Source organism: Parasteatoda tepidariorum, chromosome 11, assembly GCF_982258835.1.
Source record: "Parasteatoda tepidariorum strain Cologne lab strain chromosome 11, Ptep-v5.0, whole genome shotgun sequence".
NCBI classification, from domain to species: domain Eukaryota; kingdom Metazoa; phylum Arthropoda; class Arachnida; order Araneae; family Theridiidae; genus Parasteatoda; species Parasteatoda tepidariorum.
Genome location: NC_141765.1, coordinates 24,266,013 through 24,291,028, shown reverse-complemented (window position 1 = coordinate 24,291,028; position 25,016 = coordinate 24,266,013). Strand labels below are relative to the sequence as shown.

The 25,016-nt window shown below is 29.4% G+C and overlaps 1 long non-coding RNA gene across 2 annotated transcripts in view; it reads right to left on the bottom strand.

Moving 5' to 3' along the window:
• Nucleotides 1-23,612, bottom strand: part of LOC139427115 (uncharacterized) — a 114,053-nt gene extending 90,441 nt beyond the window's left edge. For both annotated transcript variants that reach the window (XR_015430372.1, XR_011638260.2), the window contains exon 1: nucleotides 23,270-23,612. This is a non-coding gene — a long non-coding RNA (uncharacterized LOC139427115). The remainder of the gene's footprint in view (nucleotides 1-23,269) is intronic.
• Between the last annotated feature and the right edge of the window lie 1,404 nt (nucleotides 23,613-25,016).

Here is a 25,016-nt window from a genome sequence, read left to right as displayed (position 1 = left end):
TCACCCACCCGCACACTGACCGAAGCCAGTGATGCTTGACTTCGGTGATCAACTGGGAACCGTGTCTTAACGATCAGTCCACTGCGGGACCGTTAAAGTTTGAAATCTAGCATTTTGTATACTGCCTAGGCATTGCATATAATGTCTAAAACTAGCTGGTAATGTATGAAATGATTTACATTCCATACATTTCCAAGGCATTCTACAGAATGGCAAGTGAGAAAAAGACAAAGTATGAAGTACACCTCCGATTCATTTCGAATGTGATGAAATTTAATTCAAAATGTCATTCAAACCTACCATGCTACAACAAGAGGGTAATTTTTAATTTCCTACTCTTTAAATGAAAATCATTATGCCTTTTTTCTATTACAAAACAAAATCTATATTTAAAGGCATAAATTTCTTTCAGAATAACATTTGTATTTTTGTGGAAAGTACGTCATTTATGTTATGGCCTTCAGGACCATTTTTCATACTTTGCTCAAATAGCATTTGTCATTCCATAGAATGCCTAGATATTATACATAATGCCTAAGAAAGGTATGTAATAATTGTCATACTTCATAGTTTACCTGAAAACGTACGTATCATATTCAATGCTTAGGCATTCTATAGAATGCCAGTGTTTCCTAATTTTCCAGTAACATTTATATCATATAAATTCTTCAAGTTTCATTATCATATAAATTCATTATTATTATTAATTTGCATATTAGGGAATGTTATGCAGTGCTTTTTGTTGACCTGATATACTGAAATGGGATTGAAAACTTTCGGCAAAGATTGCGCCGTAAAAAGTTTTAAAGTGTGTTGAACCATAATATGAACCACAATATATTTTAAGTTGAAGTAACTTTAACATGGTGACAATTTGAACAATAATACTTTATTCTTAAACTAAATAACATGACACAATACTATAGTTCAACTTCATGGAGAACTCTGTTTAATTTAAGATCTTACGAAGTGTTCTGCGAACTTGCACCTTATCAGGGTTTTAGGTTGAAAGAATTATTATGAGAATGCTATGGTAAAAATTAGGAAACTTTTTACACTTGCCTTTTGTGATAACGATTTCAGAAAATACAGAAATTATTTTTCAAACAGACTCAATATTTAGAAAATAAACATAAAAAAATACTAGCGTCTTGCAAGTGCTTTAAAAATTTAAGGCAAAATTATAATAAATTAATTTTAACCTAAAGTTTACAAAGACGTATTCATTTTATAAAAAAATTAAAAATATTACATTAAAAAATATTTTATCAGGGGGGAGAAATCATCCCAGGAATCCTGAACAAAAATTAAAAACAGCATTGAAAAAAGAACACTGTTTTTAAAATAACTTTTAATAAAATAAATTAAACATTAAAAATTCTAATATCCGTTGTATAAACGACTAAACGAAATCCATTAACTTGTATATCCTCTTGGACATGCAATATTTTCTCCTATAAGAAATTCTTCCATTATAAAAAAATTAAAAAATATTACATTAAAAAAATATTTTATCAGTGCGGAGAAATCATCCCAGGAATCCTGAACAAAAATTAAAAACAGCATTGAAAAAAGAACACTGTTTTTAAAATAACTTTTAATAAAATAAATTAAACATTAAAAATTCTAATATCCGTTGTATAAACGACTAAACGAAATCCAGTAACTTGTATATCCTCTTGGACATGTAATATTTTCTCCTATTTCAGTCGCCCACAGCTTCGACTTTACGTAACATCTGCGACAGCCATAAAAGCTTCCTTTCATACGTTGTTTGGCTCGATCCGGCAGTATTTCTTGATACTTGAGGTATCGGAGAAAAGAGGGTATCAAAGAATAAGTAAAAGTGTAGATGTAATCTCTGATGCGTTTCCCTTCAAGTCGATAGGGAATAATAAAAATGGAATTACCATTCTATTTCTTCTTTTTATTCTACTACCAATCCATCTGTTGATGCTACCAGATATGACGAATTGCTTTTGCAGTGCAGTTGATTGCACAACTGTGAATATTAGATTTGAAAGTACGGGGGAGTATTTACGTTTTTTATTCGTAGTGACAGTTATGGAGTAGAATAGTCAAAACAATGTATGCTTTGCAGAGTACATTACGGATGGTTTTTATTAATGCAGTGTTGACAAAGATTCCCACAAGTGATTGCGATAAAAAATCCAAACTTTCAATATAATTTGTGAATTTTTTATTGTTACATTAAGAATGCAGAAGGATATAACTATGCAATACAAGCTATGTTTGGAATAGCAGACTGAGCAATGGTCTCTTGAAGGAGAATGCGCATTTTCTCCAAAACAATGTATGCTTTGCAGAGTACAGTACGGATGATTTTTGTTAATGCACTGTTGACAAAGATTCCCACAAGTGATTGCGATAGAAAATCCAAACTTTTAATAAAATTTGTGAATTTTTTATTGTCACATTAAGAATGCAGAAGGATATAACTATGCATTACAAGCTATGCTTGGAATAGCAGACAGGGCAATGGTCTCTTGAAGGAGAATACGCATTTTCTCCAAAACAATGTATACTTTGCAGAGTTCAGTACGGATGATTTTTGTTAATGCACTGTTGACAAAGATTCCCACAAGTGATTGCGATAGAAAATCCAAACTTTTAATAAAATTTGTGAATTTTTTATTGTTTCATTAAGAATGCAGAAGGATATAACTATGCATTACAAGCTATGTTTGGAATAGCAGACAGGGCAATGGTCTCTTGAAGGAGAATACGCATTTTCTCCAAAACAATGTATACTTTGCAGAGTACAGTACGGATGATTTTTGTTAATGCAGTGTTGACAAAGATTCCCACAAGTGATTGCGATAGAAAATCCAAACTTTTAATAAAATTTGTGAATTTTTTATTGCTACATTAAGAATGCAGAAGGGTATTACTATGCATTACAAGCTATGTATGGAATAGCAGATAGGGCAAATGGTCTCTTGAAGAAAAATACGTACTTTTTCCACTATTTTATCGAAATGCTTTATGACCGTTTACATTTGGCTACATTTCGCAGATATAGTTCTCAATTTTCTTGTTCAAGGGGTGAGAAGTTGTGAGCTTGTTTGAGCAAACCTGAGACTTTAAATACATGAGCAAACCACCTTAAGAAAATGGATTCATGGTGTTAATTCGCATGATTTAAATGGGTATTATGGGTGTGTAAAACGGGTAATTACCTGTCCAAAAAAGGACTCAAAGATACTGAATTTATTGGTAACAAGGGTAATGCGAGATGTAACTTTGTGTAGCGTTCAACTTTCATCAACCCTAAACTGTCAGTTGTTTTATTATCCTAATCCTTTTGCTGGCCAAATTTAATGACACAAATGACGTGACGCAATTTACGAACGGAAAGATGTTCGTACCGGAAATAACATTTAATGTTTTTCAGTTTTGAAATTACTGAACCGAGATAGAAACTCTTTTATTTCCTAATTTCTGGTTAATCACTGCACCATTCAGAAAATATTTTTTTTAACATTTAAATTCGTATGACATTAAAAATCACCCAATTTTTTTTTATCGCGAGTGATGTTTTGATTAATTATATATTAAACTACTAATTATACATTGATTTAAAATATATAGTTTAAATTAGCTACATATTTGAAATGGTCATTTTAGTTGAAATTCATTTCATTTTTCCAACTAAGTATCCAAAAAAGCTCCTAATGATGGTTGTTTGGTGTACCAGGGCACTAACCATCCATCACATCTGTGGTGTATATTGTCTTGTTGAAAATGGATTCAGCTGCATTGCATTAGAAGCGTCAAATAACTTGAAAAGTGACCAAGGAGTGCAGTAATACTACGCATATCCGACTTAAAACAGCGAAACTGATTAAGGAAGAGTGAAATATTTTTACGCACGCCAAACCTTAAACGGCGAAAGTGACCAATGAGTTGCTCATCATTCTTATTTGGAACTACAGTATTTTTTTTTATAACCGTCCAATTTTTGGGTTTACGACTACTAATGTTCAACTACGTAACCTTGTAATTTTGAACCCCATCCAGAAGGCAAGGGAACTCCTGGATCAAATATTGGGAGAAATTTGACTTTGTGGAGGACTTTTTGATGGAACCTACCCACATTTGCGTTACATGGAAAGGAAGACCACGAGAACCTCTCACGGTTAGCCTGATGGCAAGGGGACTCTAAACATGACCCGTCTACCACTGAGGATATTTCACATCAGCACTGTGGTCGGTACAAACCGGATGCGGCATTCGTATCAACTGATATTCGAACCAGGTTCACCTCATAGGAAGGCAAGCACTTTATCCCCTGAGCCACCGCGGCTCTGGAACTGAGGGTTGGAAAAATATATCTTTTTCCTTTATTCTTCAGATTTCCCTTTATCCAATCGTGATCGGTAGTTTTGCCATGGATGGATGTTTCGGCCTGTTTTGCAGAAATAATGAAACGCAAACTATAACACAACTTTTCTGTTCTAGGAAAAAAAAAAACTTTTACTAACTAGAGATTTATACGCTAGTATATTGTTGGAAACATGCAATGAAAGTTGAAATAGATTATTTCGTAGATTAAAATATATTTGCATAAAATTACTGCGTCTTGTTATTTCTCAATGAAAAAAAATAGTTCTTTGAATGTCTAATCATTTAGAGTCTAATCAACATTTATGATCTTTCACGAATTTTCACGATAATTACTAAATGCTAACTTAAATTTTTCTTGATTTTCGTGAGTAAATTAAATTTAAAAAAGTTGTATTTTCAATTATCCTTTTTCGAGAATTACTCGAAAATTCCGTTAAAATTGCGAACAGTTTTAAGTAATTTAAAAGTTTGTATATTTTAAGATTCAAATATTTTTAAATTTCTATTAAATTTAATAAAATTAATAAAAAATAAGAATTATTTTTTGTGTGGAATTATTCTTTAAATAAACCACGTTTATAATTGCATATGAAATTTGTTTGGTTTATTTAAGTTGTTTCAGAGATGTGCAAAAAGTGAAATTAACATCAAGGATCAAACTTTTGAATATCTTCGAGACTTAACTAATTAGAGTTTATTTTTTAGAATATGGTTACCTCCTTTCAAAAGTCGAAAACCTGAATCAATCGAAAAAATGCATATTTATTTAAAGAAAGTGCGTTTTTGTATCTGATTTCGTAACTTTTATTATTTGCATGATACATAAATAATTAGATCAAAAGCTAATAAGAGTTTTCTACTTTTCATATTACGCTCTGTACGAAACTCAAAATAATTTTTTTTTATCATGTTGGTTACTTGAGAATAAATATTGGTCTAATACTGATATTCCTTGATTTAATGGTGTAAATTTTAACCCCTTTACATAAAAAATAAGTAAATAAATAAATGATCATAGAACTACCACGGGTATTGTTACTTTATTCACATTGGGGTATATGAGAAAAATATCCAGATTTTATATATTGAATTATATTAATACAAATTTTCTAAAATAATAAATCAACACAAATCATTTGTTCTTTTAAATATTACATACCATAAATTTTAGCACAAATAAGTGTAAGCATAAATTTTAAACTTTGCAGCCAGAAATGAAGGTAAACTTATTTTTTAATAAAGTAAAACAGAATTCTCTCCAATAATTTCACATGGAGTGGTGGTTTCTCTCAAAATTTCATTTTAATTACAGAGTAGCTGCTTAGGTAAATACTTATGCGTAACATTATCCATCATCTGAACGCTACAGTAATGTTATTCAAATTAGGTTCAATATATCACTATCTTTACTTAACCCTTAATTTTACCTTTATAAAACGTAAGCGATTATCTCCAAGGGTATAATTACAAGTTATCACATCAAAGTACCGCAGTTATTTCGCTAATTTTAATTCTTCCACATATTAATGTTTACTGAACAATCTGTTGCTATAAGATAACATAGTATTAAATAAATTTTATCTCAGTGGCTTAATCAATTGTATATCTTCGGCTCTCCATGACAGTTTGTTTCTTATGGGTATCTAAGGTATTGTGTTGGATTTCTTTATGGCCCCTAAATCTCGATCAGGGAAGAGTACCCTTCACGAGAGCGTTCTGAAAGTAGGCAGTTCGATTAATTTACGATGTACTTCAGGTGAATTTGTCCCTCTTATTCTTCCATCTACAGATTACTGTTATTAAAGGGCCATTAAATGAGAGCTGCCTACAATACTTGGTGCTAATTTTAAATTATCACTCGTTTTCGCTCATCATTATAAGTTCTAAAAGGGTCAATTAATTTATCTGACAAAAATAAAAGTACTTTTCGTAAACTGTAATTTAGACGTATGTAATTCAAGCAGAAATATTTGAAGTGGGCGATTAATTTAAAGAACATTAAAAACTCTTTTTATATTCTTAACGCTTTGTTTTCTTTAAAAAAAGAACTTAAATCATTAGTGAATTGCAGAGTTTTAAGTACAGTTGTTTAAGAACAATAACTTTTAGCGTTTATTTAAAAAATTAAGAAACATTCAAGGGCTAGGTCAGAAAATTTGAATGGGAACGAACTGAAATTTGGATACAAATTTTTTAGTGTTATACAGTACCTCAAAATATATTTAATCCAAGCAAACTTTTAAGTGTTTTTGGAAAAAAATAAATTTTAATTTTAACCAATTTATTTCTTTACTCTACATGAATAAATAAAATTTGAATTGCTTAACCCTTTGCTTACAGTGCACCATGTTGTACCATCACATGTGGTCCACATGTTGCACCAGTCGTGAATAAAAAGGCTAACATTGACTCAAAGCAATGTTAAATTTAAAATTGTGGAGGAGAAGTGGCTAGTATGGACATCTTGAATAGCTTTTTTTATTTATTGTTCATAATTGCTCTGAGATATATTGTAGTACGGCAAAAAATACAACTTTTTTTTTAAAAACTCGATTTCTCAGAAACTATTTGACCAATTTACTTCACATTTTGTATTTTGCCGTGTAGAATTACATTCTTTAGAAGAAAAAAAGCGTAAAAATCGTGTACTTCACATTTGAAAGTTTTTCAACTATTATTAAAAAAAATAAAAAAAATTATTAAAAAATATTTTTTGCATGGAAGTATCTTTGGATGAAGGAATTTTATAATTTTATGCAATCATTTTTCAAAAGTTTTCAAGATATGGTGAAGTACACAAAAAGTGAAATTAACAAAGGGGTCTAACTTTGAACCGCCTTTCTGACCAAACTTTTGGAGATCATCTTCCCCAGATTGCCTTAATCCCCCTATATTTTGGGAGTTAGAAATCCGAATCTGTCGAAAACAAGGTATGCAAATTCAGAGAAAGCGCGTTTTTGTATCGGATGTTGTAAATAACATTGTCTTCGCTAATTAATTAGCCTTGTCAAACCTTGTAAAACCTTGTCTTCACTAATAAATTACCATATTTGAGGTTACTCTTTTGAACCACTGAAATTGAGTCCTAAAACGTGAAGATACGATCTTTAGATCAAAAGCCATTCAGAGTGATCCGTTTATTCTTTTGCACACTGTACATTTCCAAGTGCAGTTGCATTAACCCACGGAGTGCTTCAATAGAAATTTGTAAAAGAAGATTTTTAAGCTACCGAAGTATCTTTCAAGCTTTCTCTTCATTCCTTTATTATCACATACTGTTTTATGAACTCCAATAAAATATGATAACATGTTATTAGCTATACGATTTTTTTACCTACTTTGATATTGACTTTTACTCTGTATAGTTTCAATTAACCAGAATTATGCATACATAAACACATGCCACAGTGGGTTTGGTGCAGACGTATGGTGGTGGGCTAGTGTGGACACGTTCAGATTGCCCTATGTCCAGTGAAAAAAAAATGAATTGGTTACAAATGTAACACATTTGTTATTTATTTTCTAAATTCAAATGATTCAAATTTATAAATAGTGGTTTCATTCTCAAGCAAAAAATTTAAAGGATATGTTTATCAAGTTTCATAAAAGAATATAATTCAATACCGATGAATTAAAGAAATGACAGTTTTTAATATTAATAGTTTTATATTAATATTTCATATTAAAACTTTATTTTAATATTTTATGATAACATTTTGGGTTATTATCCAGCCAAATTATTAGGTTATTATTTGGCCAAAGGTTATTATCCAGACTAAGATTACGTTACATAAAACGTCGCCATATTACACACCTATCAATGAGCGGAATGAATGTAAGTAAGAGTTGAGAGGCAAGGTGCTGCCACCTTGTAAGTTAGACGAATTGATGAGTAGTGAGTTCAAGTAAGTTAGATGAGGAGAAAGTTATTATCCTATACTTAATTCATTTGACATTCGCATTGAAAGCATTTAAATATTTATATATTAACCTTATTTGGTTTTAATCGTTATAACAGAAATAGTGGGGCCTTTCTTCACTACCAAAAAAGGTGAATTTTTATTTCTCAAAATTTGAAAGTTTCTTTTTTACATTATACATTTTTGGGAAGCTGTATCTTCGAGAATTTTCTGGTTTTATTTGGAGTTTCATTACAATTGTTTATTATATGAAAAAAATTTAGAACAAAATATATGACTTGAAAAATATTTTCAATCTCAAACTTCTTCAAATTTTAAAGTAATTAGACTATCCTGAAATAAAGATATTTATATTAAGTTTTAATATACTAAACAAATAACAAAACTTATTCAACTCAATTTTGTTTGATTTAATTCTGTTGAATGACAATCGCGTGTAAGTTGTACTTGATTAAGCAATAAAAAGCAATTTTACAGGAAAACTTCTGGAAAGCGCTGTGTCAGGGATAGCTTTGTTTTCCAAAGGAGATTTTTTAAAAAGAATTTCGTCTTAAGAAATAAATCATATGATTTTTTATTTTATTTTATAACCGACTTTGAATGGCAGACCCAATTCTTAGTTTACGACTTTCAATATTCAACTCTGTATCCATGTAATTTTTAACCAAACCCAGAAGACAAGTATATTCCTTGATCAAACATTGGGACAAACTATCCTTCATGGAGGACTTAATTATGCAACTAACATGTATTTGTGTTATATAAAGAGGAAAACCACGATAACTTTCCACGGTTGTCCTGATGGAAAGAGAATTGCAACCCATGATCCGTCTACAACTAACGATATTTTACTTTTCTTTAGCACTGTAGTCGGTCATTGCCGGGTGCAGAATTTGTATCAACTTGCAACTGCTAGGATTCGAACCTTGATCACATCATAGAAGGACTAACGCTCGTAACATACGCTTAATACCTGAGCCACCGTGGCTCCTCAATAAGTAACAATGCATTATAATTATTAGATAAGGCTTAAAACGCTGTTCATAATGAATAACCAAGACATTAAAGCTCCGCCAAACTAATTGCTTTAATTCTTCTTTTGCGCAAATTGACTTCGACAACGAATCGTCAGAGTTTGATACCAGTTTTGTATTTTTCGTATTCTAATATCATGCATGACCACCCCTCTATTATGCATAGTTTCTTATAGCATCTTTTACGAATGTATTAAAAATACATATTCAAAAATCATCTTATCTCAAAAAAATCCCTTTGAATCAGTTTTCTTTCGTTCACAGTTAAAAAAGTGATTTTATCTGACGTGACTTAATCGCTCATAGCGTTGACCATCTATACCGCTATAAAGCACTTTCCTCCAAAACGGCTCCTTATTATAACATTTTCCCGACACTCTAGATCATTTCTCATTTTCTAAATGCATCGACAGGGAAGAGGAGGTTAGAGGAAAAAAATCCCCCATTTCTGGAACAGCTGTCCATCAAGCCAGGCTGTCTTACCTTCGTGACCCCTTTTTACCCCAGCTCGGGCACACTCAGGGTTCAATCAATGAGTACTCAAGAGAAAGAGGTTCAAGCTGTTTGTTCATTGATCAGACATTTTCCTCCCTTCCATTCTTTCGAGTCCTTTTTCCTTAAGTTTCCGTTTCTTATTTTTTTTCTCTCCCTATTTTTTCGTACTCATTCATTTTCGTCTACCAACGGAAAAGAAGGAAAGTGAAACACACACACATTCAACGAAAAAAAAAAGGGAAAAAGGAGAACCTAAAGCACGAAAGAAATTGCTTCCCTGGTAAGTGTTTTTCGCTTTTTAGTTTCGTCAATCTTCGGAACGAGTCTATACATCGTTTATAAATCATCACCCTGCCTGAAAAACAAAAGATGAAATTCCAGAAAGAAAAGTTAAGAAAAATATCCTTTTTCCTCCATTGCTTTCTATATCTCGAATCAAATGGATTGGTAAATTGATTGATAATGCGCCTCTACGTAAAGCAGAAAGGAAAATATCTTGAGCACAATACTACAAATTTAGAACATTTACTTATACATTGCTCTTCAGGCTACGTCGTCCAACAACATTTTTTCATTGATTATTAAATTTACTTTTCAAGTTTTGTTTAGTCGAAAATGTATGCTAACGCATTTTTCAGATATCTTAAAACTTGATTAAAGACGGATTTTTAGATGCGAATTTTATTTTCCATTCAAAAACTCCAACGAAATTTTAGTTTATGTTGGAAAAAAAGGGAATTATGTAAATGTTGTTAGAATTTTATAATAAAATACATGCATTAAGTTCAGCGTAAATTTACTCAGAAGAGCGTAAGAGAGGAAAAAAAGAGTTCCATATGTTTTTTTAAATCAAAAAACACTGTCATTATTGTTTTTGTTTTGTCTATCTGTTTATGGAAAAAAAGTAACAAATATTCGAACATTAAAATCTTAAGGACTTAGTCTCATATTTGCCCCATTCACTGTTTCCTACCACTGTTAACTATCACTGTTTTGTAATAAGATTTGATAATATCTCACTTGCGCTGCTTTACGGAATCTCAATGAACTTTTTTTCATTAGCCCTTCACTCTGCTTCAGATTTCATTGTTTCATATTAGCCCCTTCGATTTGTTAACATGGGACTTGCACTGCTTTATATTTCCCCAATATTAGATTTGCCTAATACATTGCTTTACATTTGTCTAATAGACTGCTTTATATTAGCCTAATACACTGCCTCACATTAACCTAATACGCTGCTTTACATTAGCCTAATAGACTGCTTTATATTAGCCTAATAGACTGCTTTACATTAGCCCAATACAATACTTTACGCTAGCTCAATACAAAGCTTTACATTAGTCCGATAGACTGCTTTAACATTAGCCCAATACACATATTTGCATTAACATTAGCCCAATACACGTATTTGCATTAACCCAATACACAGATTTATTTACATTAGCTCAACACACTGTTTTACATTAGCCCCATATACATTTCTAGATTTCTAGATTCCCATTACATTTCTAGATTTCATAGTCAGAGGCTGATACAACATTAAACATAATATGTAGTTTTGAACGATTTAAATAGACACCATAAATAAGAACCTATCAAAATTATTTTCAGTGGTCATTTTTAGTCAAAAGTTATGAAGTCTACCAAAAATATTTTCTTGTAAAAAGTAAGGTTCTCAAATTTTTTCATATATTCTTATTATTTTGTTCATACATTCTTATTATTTTGTTCATACATTCTTATTATTTTGTTCATACATTCTTATTATTTTGTTCTTATATTCTTCTTTAACTGCAAAAATCGGCAATTTTTTCAACGTGTTTCAAATTATGTTCAGTACACTGAGATAAAAAAAAGGTCAAAACTACAAGAATATGGTGAAATTCATTGTTTCTGACTCCATGGGAATACAAAAAAGCTTGATAATTTTTACCGGCGTTTGGGCAATGATTTTAGTAAAATTAACACTAAACTATGGTTTTAGTATTTGTGATAAAATTTAGTAAAGGGGGTAAAATTTGGTAATTTTTCATGATACATTATAGCATGGTATAAAAACCACTTATTCGGTTAAATTTACTTTTCAGTTTCGTATTTTTTTTACTTAATGTGCGGTAGTAAGCACTATAATTTCGAAAACCTGAATTTGTAGTAAACTATTACTATATGATTAGAAAGTAAACCAAATTAGCGGTTTAAATAAAATATATTTTAGTTTTATTACACAGAATTATTTTTTACCAGAGATGTTATAACCATGCAGTGCGATAATTTTACCAGATTTTTTTACTATATGAACTTAGAGTATTTCATATTATTACTGTATGAATCTCATTTTTTCAAAAATTTGTGTATTTTTAATTTTATTCATTGAACTTGCACTTATCATCAAGGAAGCACTTCTGACCGAGAAAAAAGAATTTCCTCTAAAAATATCAAATTTTGAATCCTAACTTGTCTTTCATGAGAAAACAATGAAAAATGGGCATTGAAGCATGCATACAGCCAGCCCCTTGCTTTACTATTTCGTCATGTCAAAACAACTAGAGGACCATAATAAAAAATTCATTTCATAGAAATAATAATCACACAATTTGAAACATAATATATTACTTAGTTTTGTATTTTAATATTTCTTGTAATTAATGTTTAATTTCTAACAATGGGACTGAATATGAAAAAAAACCAGTTTAAAGGTATTTCCTAATCACCACCCTTAATATATTTTAAATCCTCATCAAAAATGAAGTCGAAAAAGCACATACATTAAGGGTTTTAGCAAAACAAAAACGATATCAAAATCTAAGGAAATATTTCTGACAAAGATCAGATTAAAAAAATTAAAATCTGTTTGATTTCCGAATTAATGAATTGTACAGAGATTTAATCTGAAGAAGCCCAAGTTTCATCAAATAATCAGATGAGTTACGAGTAACCATCTCATTTTCCTCACTAGTGATTTTGACAAGAATTGATATTTTTCTCCCTTTACGCTTTAATTATAATTTCTTTTTTTTTTTAAATTTACTTTTGAAAAATATTCTAAGAATATATATTGCTTGCGGAACTTTCTGTATATCGTAAGGGAGTTTAAATGTTAACTTATCTAATCTAAATAATGGCCTATAAATCTGATTGCATAAATCAGCCTATATAAAAATGAAACTTTATATGAAATAATTTAAGAATGCTAAGTGATATTATAAAAAAGCTGTTTTGGAAATAAACTTTAAAGCTTAATATTTTTCCTTCAACAATCCATAAAATTTTCCAAAAAAAAATAACAAAAATATATAAAAGAATTTATGGAATATAATAAAAAAACTGTTCTATTTTTAGTATAAACGTTACAGCTTAAATTGTTTTTCTTTTAACAATTCGTAAAAGTTTCGAAAAACGAATAAATTAACCGAAATAAAGGAAAGAATTCTATGGAATATCATTAAAAAGCTGAATCATTTTGGGAATGAATGCTACAGCTCATTTTGTTCCCTTTAACAATCTCGTAAGTTTCTACCAGTAAATAAACCAAAATATGTTAAAGAATTTTAGGGAATATTATCAAAAGGTTGAGCTATTTTGGTAATAAACGTTACAACTTATTCATTTCCTTTAACAATCATATAAGTGTCTACAATGATATAAACAAAAATATATAAAGGAATTTCAGGGAATATTATTAAAGAGCTGAGCTATTTTGAAACCAAATGTTAAAACTTAAATGTTTTCCTTGAACAATCCATAAAAGTTTCTAAAAGCAAACTAAAATAAATAAAGAATTTTTGTTGTGACAGAAAATTTATAAAAAGACAAATTTTACTGAAAAATGTATAAAAAAAGAAAAAATGCTTTCTCAAAATGTGTCATTAAGCTAAGTAATAGGGGAGAAATATACCTGTGATAAAACGACTCTTTCTATTTTAGATTGAATAGGTGTCATTATAAAGAATAGGAGTATTGTAAGTTTCTATACATTTAAATCCTCCTCTATGCCTACTGTAAGTGGATTTTTGTCAAAATAATGCTGAAGATCTGATAGCTTTTATCTTTGTTCAAGCCTTGATTGAGCTTGGAGATGAATAGGACTGTATAAATATTGAATAGTTTCAGGCTATAGTAATGAATAGCCAAATGATGATGTGTCAGAAAGTGATGACAGTAAAAAGCTGCCATATTCTACGTCAAAGAAGGGGAAAAAATCATCCAGGAGAGGGAAAAACGCCGTCAGGGAGGGATTTCTATGAATAATGGTTAAGTCTAGCCATTTGTAGCAATCTAGGTTAGCGCAAGCTGTCTTCTTAAATAATGAAATCTTATTGTCTATAGTAGCCATTAATCATGGAGTAAAAGGGTCCCCAACGTTGCTCTAAGCCCACTTAATTCAATTCAGGCTCAAAATTTGCTTTCTGAGCTGTATCATTCCATTTCAAATGAAAAATGTGCTCAAAATTTACGAAATGATGGAAGCTTTCCAACTACTCTTTCCTTTCCCCTGATATTTCTACTTTCCTCTCTCGGAGTCATGTCTTTCATACCGTGATTAGAATGAGAAACTTCTCAAAGAACTTTCTTTTACTGAATTCATCTTCATATTGGTAGATTTTAAGCAGATAGTTTTTTTCTTTGCCATTACCAAAAAAAAAGAAAAAAAAGAAATTCAACTTGGTGAAAGGTATAAATATAAGAGTTATAACATTGATAGAATTCAACAAATGGAAAGAAACTGTAGAAGTGGTACAATATTTAGCTTGGATTACATTTTTGCACATAATATATTTTAAAATATGTTTATTTTATTAAAATAACTGTTGCTGGGTTTGGATACATTAAAAAGTTTTTTTAAAGCTTAAATGCGTGCAATATTTTCATTTTTTGTATGCTGCTGTACTATTTAATAAACATACAAAACTTGTTAAATTTTCTGCAAGACATTTTTAAAAAAAGTTTTAAAATATAAAACTTTAAAAAACTGATGTTTTTAATTTTATGAAGCTGAAAATAATGCTTGAAAGATAAGATGCTTGAATAATAAATTTTTTCAGTAATTTTGAATAAAATTATCTATACATTAGCTTGTTTTCAGCATAATTTGCTCTTAGCATATTACTGTTTGCAAAAAGTTTGTAAAAAGTTTTTTTCATTGTATTATTCTTTTGAAGAGTTGTATATCAAAATGCAAAGCAAACTTCTTAATTTTCATAAGAAAAATTAAAGTTAAATATCGAAAATATATATTTTCCAAATATTATTTCCTTATTCAGTTTTTATGTTGATATACACCTTAAATTTTATTTTTAACCTTTAGTATCACTTGAAGTTCATTGGTTTTTCAAAAATGAAAATAAATAATGTTTTAGGTACTATTTCAAATACAAATGCTTTTTTTTGCTTCTCTAAAGAGTACTAAGTGTTATTTTTTCTCCCCAAAAAATAAAAAAAATTCCTTGCATTTTTAAAGGAAAAGCATAGCTTAATAAATTTGATTCCTTGCTGACATCCCAAACAGTGAAGAACATTCAATATGAAGAACATACAATTAAAATGTTCTATATTTTATTGATTAAAAATATTTGTGAAATTTTCTCCATATTTTAAAGAATTTTTCATCTTAATTATCAAAAGTGCTACACTGCTATGCAATTGAAAAAAAAAGTGCTTCACAGTGAGAAAAAAAAATTACTAATTAAAAATTCGGGTAAAATTACTGTATGATAATTACTTTTCTGGTGAAAAAAACAATAATTCTGGTAGATAAAACCAAATTATACGGTAATTAAACCATTCATTTATTATTTTTTTCGTTCATATGGTAGCGGAGTACCGGGAATTCTGGTTTTCAAAACTACAGTTCTTATTACCACAAATTAGCAAAAAAATACAAAATTTAAAAAATAAATTTAACTGAATAAATAGTTTCAATGTCATTCTGTAAGGTAATGATAAAATGATAAAATTACAAAATTTTATCATATTTAAAAATTTTTTGACACATATTAAAAACTATATTTTATTGTTCACTTTACCAAAATAATTACCGAAGTGCTTTGGTTAAAATTCCCGAGCTTTATAATGTTCCCATAGAGCCAAAAATAAGCAAATTTACCATATTCCGGTAGTATTCATCATCGTTTTTTTAGTGCATGATAGATTTCGAGAAAATTGGGTTGACAACTTTTTGCTGTCCAATGTTAATGCTATGAAAGCTAAAATAGATTTTTAGGAAACTGATTAAGCGGAATTTACTTTTTAAATTTTTTTTTCAAAATGTAGTTTCTCATACAAAAATGACGAACATATAAAAAGCTAAGAAAAAAAAAGTAAATAAAAGAATACTATACAAAAATATACAAAAAATAAAAGAATTTTAGTCACTTGCATTGATTTTTCTAGTAAACTGTAGTATATTTGTCACTATTATATCTTTTAAATAAAGAGTTTGGTTGCAGATACTCCAACTACAGATGCACAAAAAATTTTCGGTTCTGTAAAACAAGAATGACAGTGACCCATTTCGTTTAAATATCCCAAAAATATATTATTAGCTAAATAACCATGGAATTAATTTTAAATATATTTTAAGATAATCATTATGTTAAATATTCGTGAAAAGTAAAATATACGATATCCTGATCCCTACACTGAGAAAAAAAGTACGGTCAAAACTACCAAAATATGGTACAATTTACCGTGTTTCTGGCACCAAAAGCTTAGTAATTTTCATCGAAGAGCTTTGGTAATGATTTTAGTAAATTATCAATAAAATTTTGTTTTACAATACGTGAAGAAATTTGGTAAAAGTGGTAACATTTGGTAATTTTACCATGATACCTTAGTACACGGCATAAAGACCATTTATTCAGTTGAATTTAACTTTCAGTTTTGCATCTTTTATCAAATGTGTGGTAACAAGAACTATAATTTTAATAAATTGTTACCATATGAACTGAAAAATTACAAAATGAATGGTTTAAATACCGTATATTTTATCTACCAGAGTGTTTTTTACTTGAAACTCGTCATTACTATACAGTACTATTTACAGTACCAGAATTTTTAGTCCGGTGCAGATCTTATATAAATTTAATGCATACATACACTAAAAATAAGGAGTGGGATTTGACACAGGCCTTATATTTCGCTTATAGAAAGTTTCCAGGAATTATCTCTCCTGTAATTTTTAACAATTTCATCCTGAATCGAAATAATAACTGGCAAAATTGCCATAATTTCTCCTGTTGCTGCTTTTTTTTTAAAAAATGGGAATTATTCTTTTGCAGAAATTCCGCAATATAAAGCTTATAATAAATAAAAAAGAATTGATTCTGTAAAACAGAATGGACAGTGATGACCCATTGAGTTAAAATATCGAAAAAATATGTATTAGTTTTTCATATTTGAAATTAATTTTAAAATAATCATTATTTTAAATATTACCAACAGAAAATGAAATTCACAATACTAAATATCCCTGTGTTAGTATTATTTGTTTTATTCTAAAAAACAAAAAAAAAATTGATTATTATTAAATTAAGTGATAAAAAATTATAAAATAATTATTTCCTTTTCGCATGGTATCATCTTAAGTTAAACAATATTAATTAGACTATTTTTCTTTCATTCTCATATATAGTTTTAGACAAATGGCAAAATATTCTAAACTAAATTTCAGATCAATATTTTATATGTATATATCCATTTATGAATTTTAAATTATTGATTAAATAATCGAATTTTAAGTCATCTCTAATCTATAAATAAATTTCAAATCATTGATCAAATTATCAAATTTTATATCATCTCTAGTCAATATTTAAATTTTAAATTATTTATCAAATTATTGAATTTTAAGTCATCTCTAAACTATATATATATGAATTTTAAATCATTGGAAGAATGTGGTTTAATTTAAGCAATAACAAAAGAATTACGTGAAACAAAAAAATTTCTCTTCTTGAAGTTCCGAATACTAAGTAATGTAAAAACACTTGTAAACCACAAAAGTGAAAGATTTTATTACAGCGAAAAATTTTTTTCTACTTCAAAAATTTTCTCGAAAAGAATCAATTTCAAGCAGGAAATGCAATATATTTTTCTGCGCAAAAGAGCACTTTGAAATTTTTCTAGTGATATTAAAACCTGATATTTTTTGAAGGCAAAAGCAAAAGATTTACGTTATATCGTTTATTTATTATTGTTTTTTTAAAATCTATCACGAATTGAACATAGATTTATATCTTAAGAATTTATTTGTTGCATTTTCTGGTTCGAACATTTTCCCAGCGCACTTCTATTCCCTGCTTTTCTGGAATGTTTTTTATGAAAGTCAAATTGCGCATTGGTGCAAATGATGTCTGGTTGACTGAGAAAAATATAAATTCGGAATGAGAATCTAATTTCAAAGCATAAGATAGAATTGTATAAAGTAGAAAACATTGCTAAAACATTTTTGTTATAAAATGCCGAAGTTTAAATGTATAAAATTTCCCAGTTCAATTGCTGAGCGTGAAAAATATATTAAATATTTAAGGTTATTGACAGGGAAGTGCCTTTATTTTATTTTTAATACGCATTCTAAGTGTTTGAAATAAATAGAGGGTAGCACACACAAAGAAGAAGTCTTTAACAAAAATCTGGTCTTTACAATTTTTAATCCGCTCGAAGACAATTTTCTCCTTTCTGGAATGCTTTCTATGAAAGTCAAATTGCGCATTGATGCAAAGGTTGTCTGGATGAATGAGAAAACTATAAATTCGGAATGAGAATTTAATTTCAAAGTATAAGATTAAAATATTTAAAACAGAACGGACTTTTAAAATATTTTTTGTAATAAAATGCCGCTGTTTAAATGCATGAAAATTTCAGAATTAATTGCTCAGCATGAGAAATATATTAAATATTTAATGTTACTGACAGGGAAATGCCTTTATTTTATTTTTAATACGCATTTTAAGTGTTTGAAATAAATAGATTATAAGAACGTAAAAACATCCTCAGTAGTAAACAGATCTTGGGTTAGAGTCTTCCTGCCATCAGACTAACAGCGGGAGGTTTTCGTGGTTTTCCTCTCCATGAAACGCATATGCGGGCTGGTTCCATTAACATGTCCTCCATGAAGGTCAAATTTCTCCCAATACTTGATCCAGGAGCTCCCTTATCTTCTAGACTGTGTTCAAAATTACAAGGCTAAGAAGTTAAACATAAGTAGTCGTAAGCTCAAAGTTGGATCGGCTGTTCAATGACGGTTCTAAAATTAAATAGATTATAAGGAGTTGCTGTGACCAAATGGATAAAACATTCGCCTACCAATTAGGTGCCTTAGGACTAAATTCCAGAGATGGCTGGTTAATGTGAATTCTGCTCCCGGCTAGAACCGACCGCAGTGCTGACGTAGAAATATCCTCAGTTGTAGATGGATCATGGTTTAGAATTCCTTTTGCATTCGGGCTACACATATTTAACGATGGGAGGTTTTTCTTTCTATATAACTTAAATGAGGATTAGTTCCTTTAAAAATTCTTTTACGAAGGCTAGTTTGTCCAATACTTGATCCAGGAGTTTACTTTTCTTCTGGGTTGGGTTCAAATTTACAACGCTACGGAGTTGAATAGTGAAAGTCGTATACTCAAAATTTGGGTTGCTGTTCAACAATGGTTATAAAATAAAATAGATTGTAAGAGGACGCAAAGATTCTTCCGAAAAAGTTTGGCGTTTACAATTCTAAATCTTTTTTAAGATAATTTTTAATTTTGTGATAGAAGAGCTTTTTTTTCTCTTGGTCGCTAAATATGAAACTACGTCTTTTTTTAAAAAAAAATAAAAGGAAGAAAATTTATTTAAGAATAAAGAAAACAAAAGTTAAGATTATTTAATAATTTGTAATATTATTCAAGCATAAAATACGATTGCAACAGTCAAATAACCTATATTTGAAAATGTTTAATTTGCTTACCCCATCTAAAATTTTTTTAATACAATTTAAAATCAATACAACAAGACACTAATTTACAAGAATTGAAGTTTCGAAAACTATTTACTCTAACCCCAATGTCTTGATTTTTTCAAATGTTTTTTTTTCTAAACGATCTAAAGTAAGAGAAAACAATAGGCATTTCGTTACAAGAATCGGAATTTCGATGATTATTTCCTAATTTCAATTGTCTAGGTGAGTTAATATTTGTCATAGCTCATCTAAATTATTTTTTAACATAAATAAAAATTGTTTCATAGCTAAACGTTTCATAGGAATCATATGTCACGACTCATATAATTTGTTATAATTAAAAAGCGAACTTGTAAGTTAAAAGTTTTTTTTTATTAGTAAAAATTTCCCCTTTTGTTGGAATGAGAGATTTTATTTTTTTAGGGCAAAACAGTTTGAAAGTTATTTTTTACTGTGGTGCACTTACTTTTTTTACAGTGAAATTTCCTTGTAAAACGAAAATTTCGAATAGAAAATGTTGCATTCTTTCGTAAGAGTTTCAATAAACTTTTGGGAAAATTTAGAATGTATACATTCAACAATGTCACAAGAAATTTATATTTTTTCGTGATAATTTTAAATATATTTCTCAAATTGAGAAGGGAGTTTGATATTTTATTTATTGAGTTTTCGTTTTCAAGCAATTGTTGAATTGTTTCCTATCTCCGAAAAATATTTCAATGAAATGTAAACGCGCCGAATAATATAAAGAATATAAGGAATAAGTCCAAACCAAGCATCAAGAAAATTTTTTTCAAAGCAAAAAGTAATGGTAACACACATTTTTATCTTGAAAGTCTAGGATTCTAATGCTTGAATAAATACAAATGTTAGAGTATTAAAATTTAATATTTGAAAATCTCAATAAAAAATAGTTATAATTTTGTGTTTGAATTCTGAATGTTCAATTAAACATATGAAATAAAACGCATAAACCAAACTGCAGAAAAGTAGTTGCCACCAGGTTTGGTATTGCGACAAACTAAAACGTTTTTACAATACATGTATAGTCACATTTTTTACTTACTTTTTTGTTATAATTTTTTTCCTTTTTTGTATGCTTGTTTATTGACAACACATATTTTAATGTGTTTAGAATCAATATAATATTTTCATTACATAAATATGTCGTTTAAAGGACATATTTAGTAATATATTCGCACTAATTCTTTTTCAAACAATTATCCTGTAAAGTTTAAATAATTTTTTGCATAATTATAGTTCGGTACTTAAAAATGTATCTCCAGCAATTTTATATTTGAGGATGTATTTGTATCAGTTTTATATTTGATAATGCATTTGTAGCAGTTTCATATTTTAGTTACAAATGCATTTTTAACAACTGTAGTTTAACTGTAGTTATCGTACAAAAATTATATAAAATTCACAAAATACCAATTGTTTGGAAAAATTAGTGCCATATTAAAAATGTGCTTGTTTTTTAAACGAAACGTTTTTTTAAGTGAGGCTATTAAATTGATGCATGATTGTCGTAATTGACATGATGATAACTTTAATGACATTTTTATTGCATAAACGATGTAATAATGTAATAAAATAATAGGACTGTAATGCTAAGTAAACATAATAGTTTGTAGCATATTTCACTCGTTAGAATAATACATATTTCAATATTTCCTGGCAAATTTTTGTTTGTTTCATGTTTCACTTATCATGCACAATAAATTCTTCAACATAATCGCGCAAAGTTTTATTAATTGTAATTCTAAGCATCAATAAAATAAAAAAAAGTAGTAAAAGTTAAATATTTTCACTGACGGCGTCAGAAGGATGGGATTGCATAAAATTATTACTGTAGAAGAATATATATTGTTTAGTACTGCAATTAGAGAATGAAATTAAATTGAGCATTACTTGAGATTTATTCCCAACTTCAATCGTTTAAAAAATGCAAGATTAAAAATTCCGCTAAAAGTTTAAGTTTTTAATATAATGCATCATGCTATAAGTGCTAAATTTTCTTCTCTTTGCCTCTCATTTAAAATTGAATGAATTGTGTTAGTATTTTATGAAAGTAGTTTGAAGTTCTGATAAAAGCTAAATCTAGATACAGAGAAACTAACAATTAAATTAATAATTAAAAGCGTGCGATTCGAATTATTGTTAGAGAATTTATTTTATTTGGAACTAAAAAACTTGCTGGTGGAAAAAAAAACTCGAAATTGAATGACATTGTTTTGTTAAACTTGTGGAAGTTTCAAATTTATAACTTTTAGCAAAACACGCATACTTGTTATTATTAGTAGAGATTGTTATTGAAACATTGAATCATAACTCTACAGCTTTTTAAAAGACTATAACCTAGAAAGTGATAAACTACATGTTAGATAAATTAAACTTCTTTTCTGTAAACAATTATATCCAACAAGAGCTTTCATTCTGTTTAATTATTTCGAGACCTCAATAAAATATTAGTCCACTACTTTCTTAAGAAACCACAAACTTCAGCAGAATCTGCGGCGGAAATTTTTTTTCTCCCAAAACTACAAAAATATAGGTTATCACTATTTAATCTAGATTTCTTCGGTTACTAAAATACAGGGGTTGGACAAAATTATAGCAATACTTCTAAATTAACTATGCCAATATTATTCTTTTAGCAGAAAATGTTTTGGAAGGTATTATACGGTAAAACTGCTGGCACAATTTGAAAGAGAAGGCTTGAAGCTTTTAGAATTGGTGTCCTTTTTACCCATGCAAAATTACCATGCTTTTTACCATGCATCGACCAAAATAATGGGTAGGTACTTACAGGCTTATTTCCCTTTTTTAATACCACTATAATTAAAAAAGCATTTTAATATAAATAGTAATGCAATCCTATACAATGATTTCAAAATAGCTGGTATTAAAGCTAGCCAAAAGTTATTAACTATTTTATCTTCTTATTTTGGTCGATTCGAATTTTGCAAGGATGAAAATGACATTTCTAAAAGGTCTAAGCATGATTTTACAAATATTATCAACAGCTTGGCCATGTAAAATCTTTAAAAACATTTGCTGCAAAAAAAGAGTGTTTAAATAGAGCTGGTAAAAAGTGTTTCCAAGATTTTGTCCAACTCCTGTAATTCATTATTATACATAGAAAATAGTTCTCATTAATAAAATGCTTAAATATTTCAATATCGTTATAAAATTATATGATGCATTTTTAAAAGAGTTTTTGTCTCAGATGCAAATGCGGAAATATCTTATTCTAATTAGTTGTAACTATTACGAAATGTAGTTTAACCAATTGTAACTGTTCCTTCGTAGTACGAAGCTCCTTCTTTCTTACAGCTCTGCAAAGTTGCATAGTAAGATTGTTATGCGTATATTATATTCATCAGACGTATATTGCAGAAAAAATAGTTTCTCCTGAAACTGCTTAACTTTAAATCAATAGAAGAAACTACGATTTTCATAAAGTCTAACTTATTACATTTAAGAAAAAAAAGACGAAATCTTACCTGTATATTAATAAAAGTTCCATTATAATCCAATGATAAATTAAATAAGAACTAAGAAATCGTTGGATCAGACCATCACTTATGATTTTCAGACAAAATTTACTACACAACATTGCAGAAATTAAAACATCATCATTAAATAAATCATAAAAAACCAGTTTGTTCATAACGTTTGAATCACAACCACACTGAGCAGTTTGTTTTACATCAAAACGTTAGTCAACAAAGTGACATGAAAAAGGAACGATAAACATAAAAACACTTTGTACAACAAGTTGAAAATTTGTAGATTTATAGAATAGTTCGACGAGCTTTTTGCGGAAGTTTATAGCTTTCTATTTTCATTAACTCATATACTCATATGTGTTGGTTATCTTAGCATCAGCCCCGCTAGGGGCTCCAACTAATTCATCTGAGTGGAAATAAATAATAAATCGCCGAAGCGCAACTGAGAGGTGAAAGTTGGGGTTCAGTATCTTTTACTGAGAGAAAATTAAAATGAAGTAGTGAGATTGAACAAACAAGTTTGAGAGAGAGAGAAGAGGTTTTGTGGCAGACTGCCTCGCCTCCCTTCGAGGTATTACCCCGAGCTTCACAGGTGCACAGTAGCCACATAGCCCCAGGGAAAAGGGGAAATACATAATAAATGAGCAAAATTATTTACAAGTATTTACAGCTATTTACAAAATTTACGGGACAAAACTCCGTCGGATAGGAAAAAGGCGGTTGCCGGGCTATATTTCATGTTGTCTTTGATGAGCTCAAAATCAAAATTTTTGAAGTAATTGCACGTATGACAAGAGAGTGCATCTCTGAAGAAACTTGCACATAGTTCAACTATGTGCTCATCTATTTTGTTGATTTTTAACTCTCGTCTTAGATCTTTCATTCTCATGGATCTGGGGGCTCCTGTGATATATCTGAGGAATTTATTTTGAGTGATCTCTAGTTTCTTTTTTTGACTAACAGTGGTTGTGCTCCATGCAGGGGCTGCGTAGCTGATGATCGGTCGAATACATTGGAGGTATAGGGTTCGTTTTGTTTTGAGAGATAGTTTTGAATTATAGTTTAATATTGGTTTCAGAGATCTATAGGCTCCTTGCGCTTTGCTAATAATATTTTCAATATGGGTATTCCAGTTTAAAGAACTAGTAAGAGTGACGCCTTATTTTCATTAACGAGGTTTAAGGTTGAGGATATTCAGTAGAGCCATCTAGGGCTAAGAATACGACAGTTGTCATATACATACGTCACACCCAGTTATACAAGAAGGACGTATTCTTAAAACATCCATTAATCAGCAGGTCATAATTTTGACTTAATCCGCAGATCATTATCTTTGAACGATTAATCACCGATCCAGTACCCCCTGAGGTATTGATTTGGTATGGGAACGTGGAGGTCCAGTCACCATTTTGTACATGGAGAGTCTTCAGCCAGTTTGATTCGAACTCACGTCCTGTTGGACATGGGTCCAACAACATACCGGCCAGGCTATCATGGCCACAAATTGAAAATAATAAATGCTTAAAAGAAATATAAATATGATAGAATGAGTTGTAAGTAAGGTGCGGTTCTATTTTTGCTTTTATTGCAGATGATAATTTTTGCCAGGGCGTATCAAATATTTTAAAGCAAGAGAATAGTGAGTTTGTTTCTTGCTGCCGTAATCCTGGATGCATTTTTCACTCCATTTTTAAAAATCTTTTTGTCATTTATGCAATCTGTTCTTTAAAACCAATAGGTT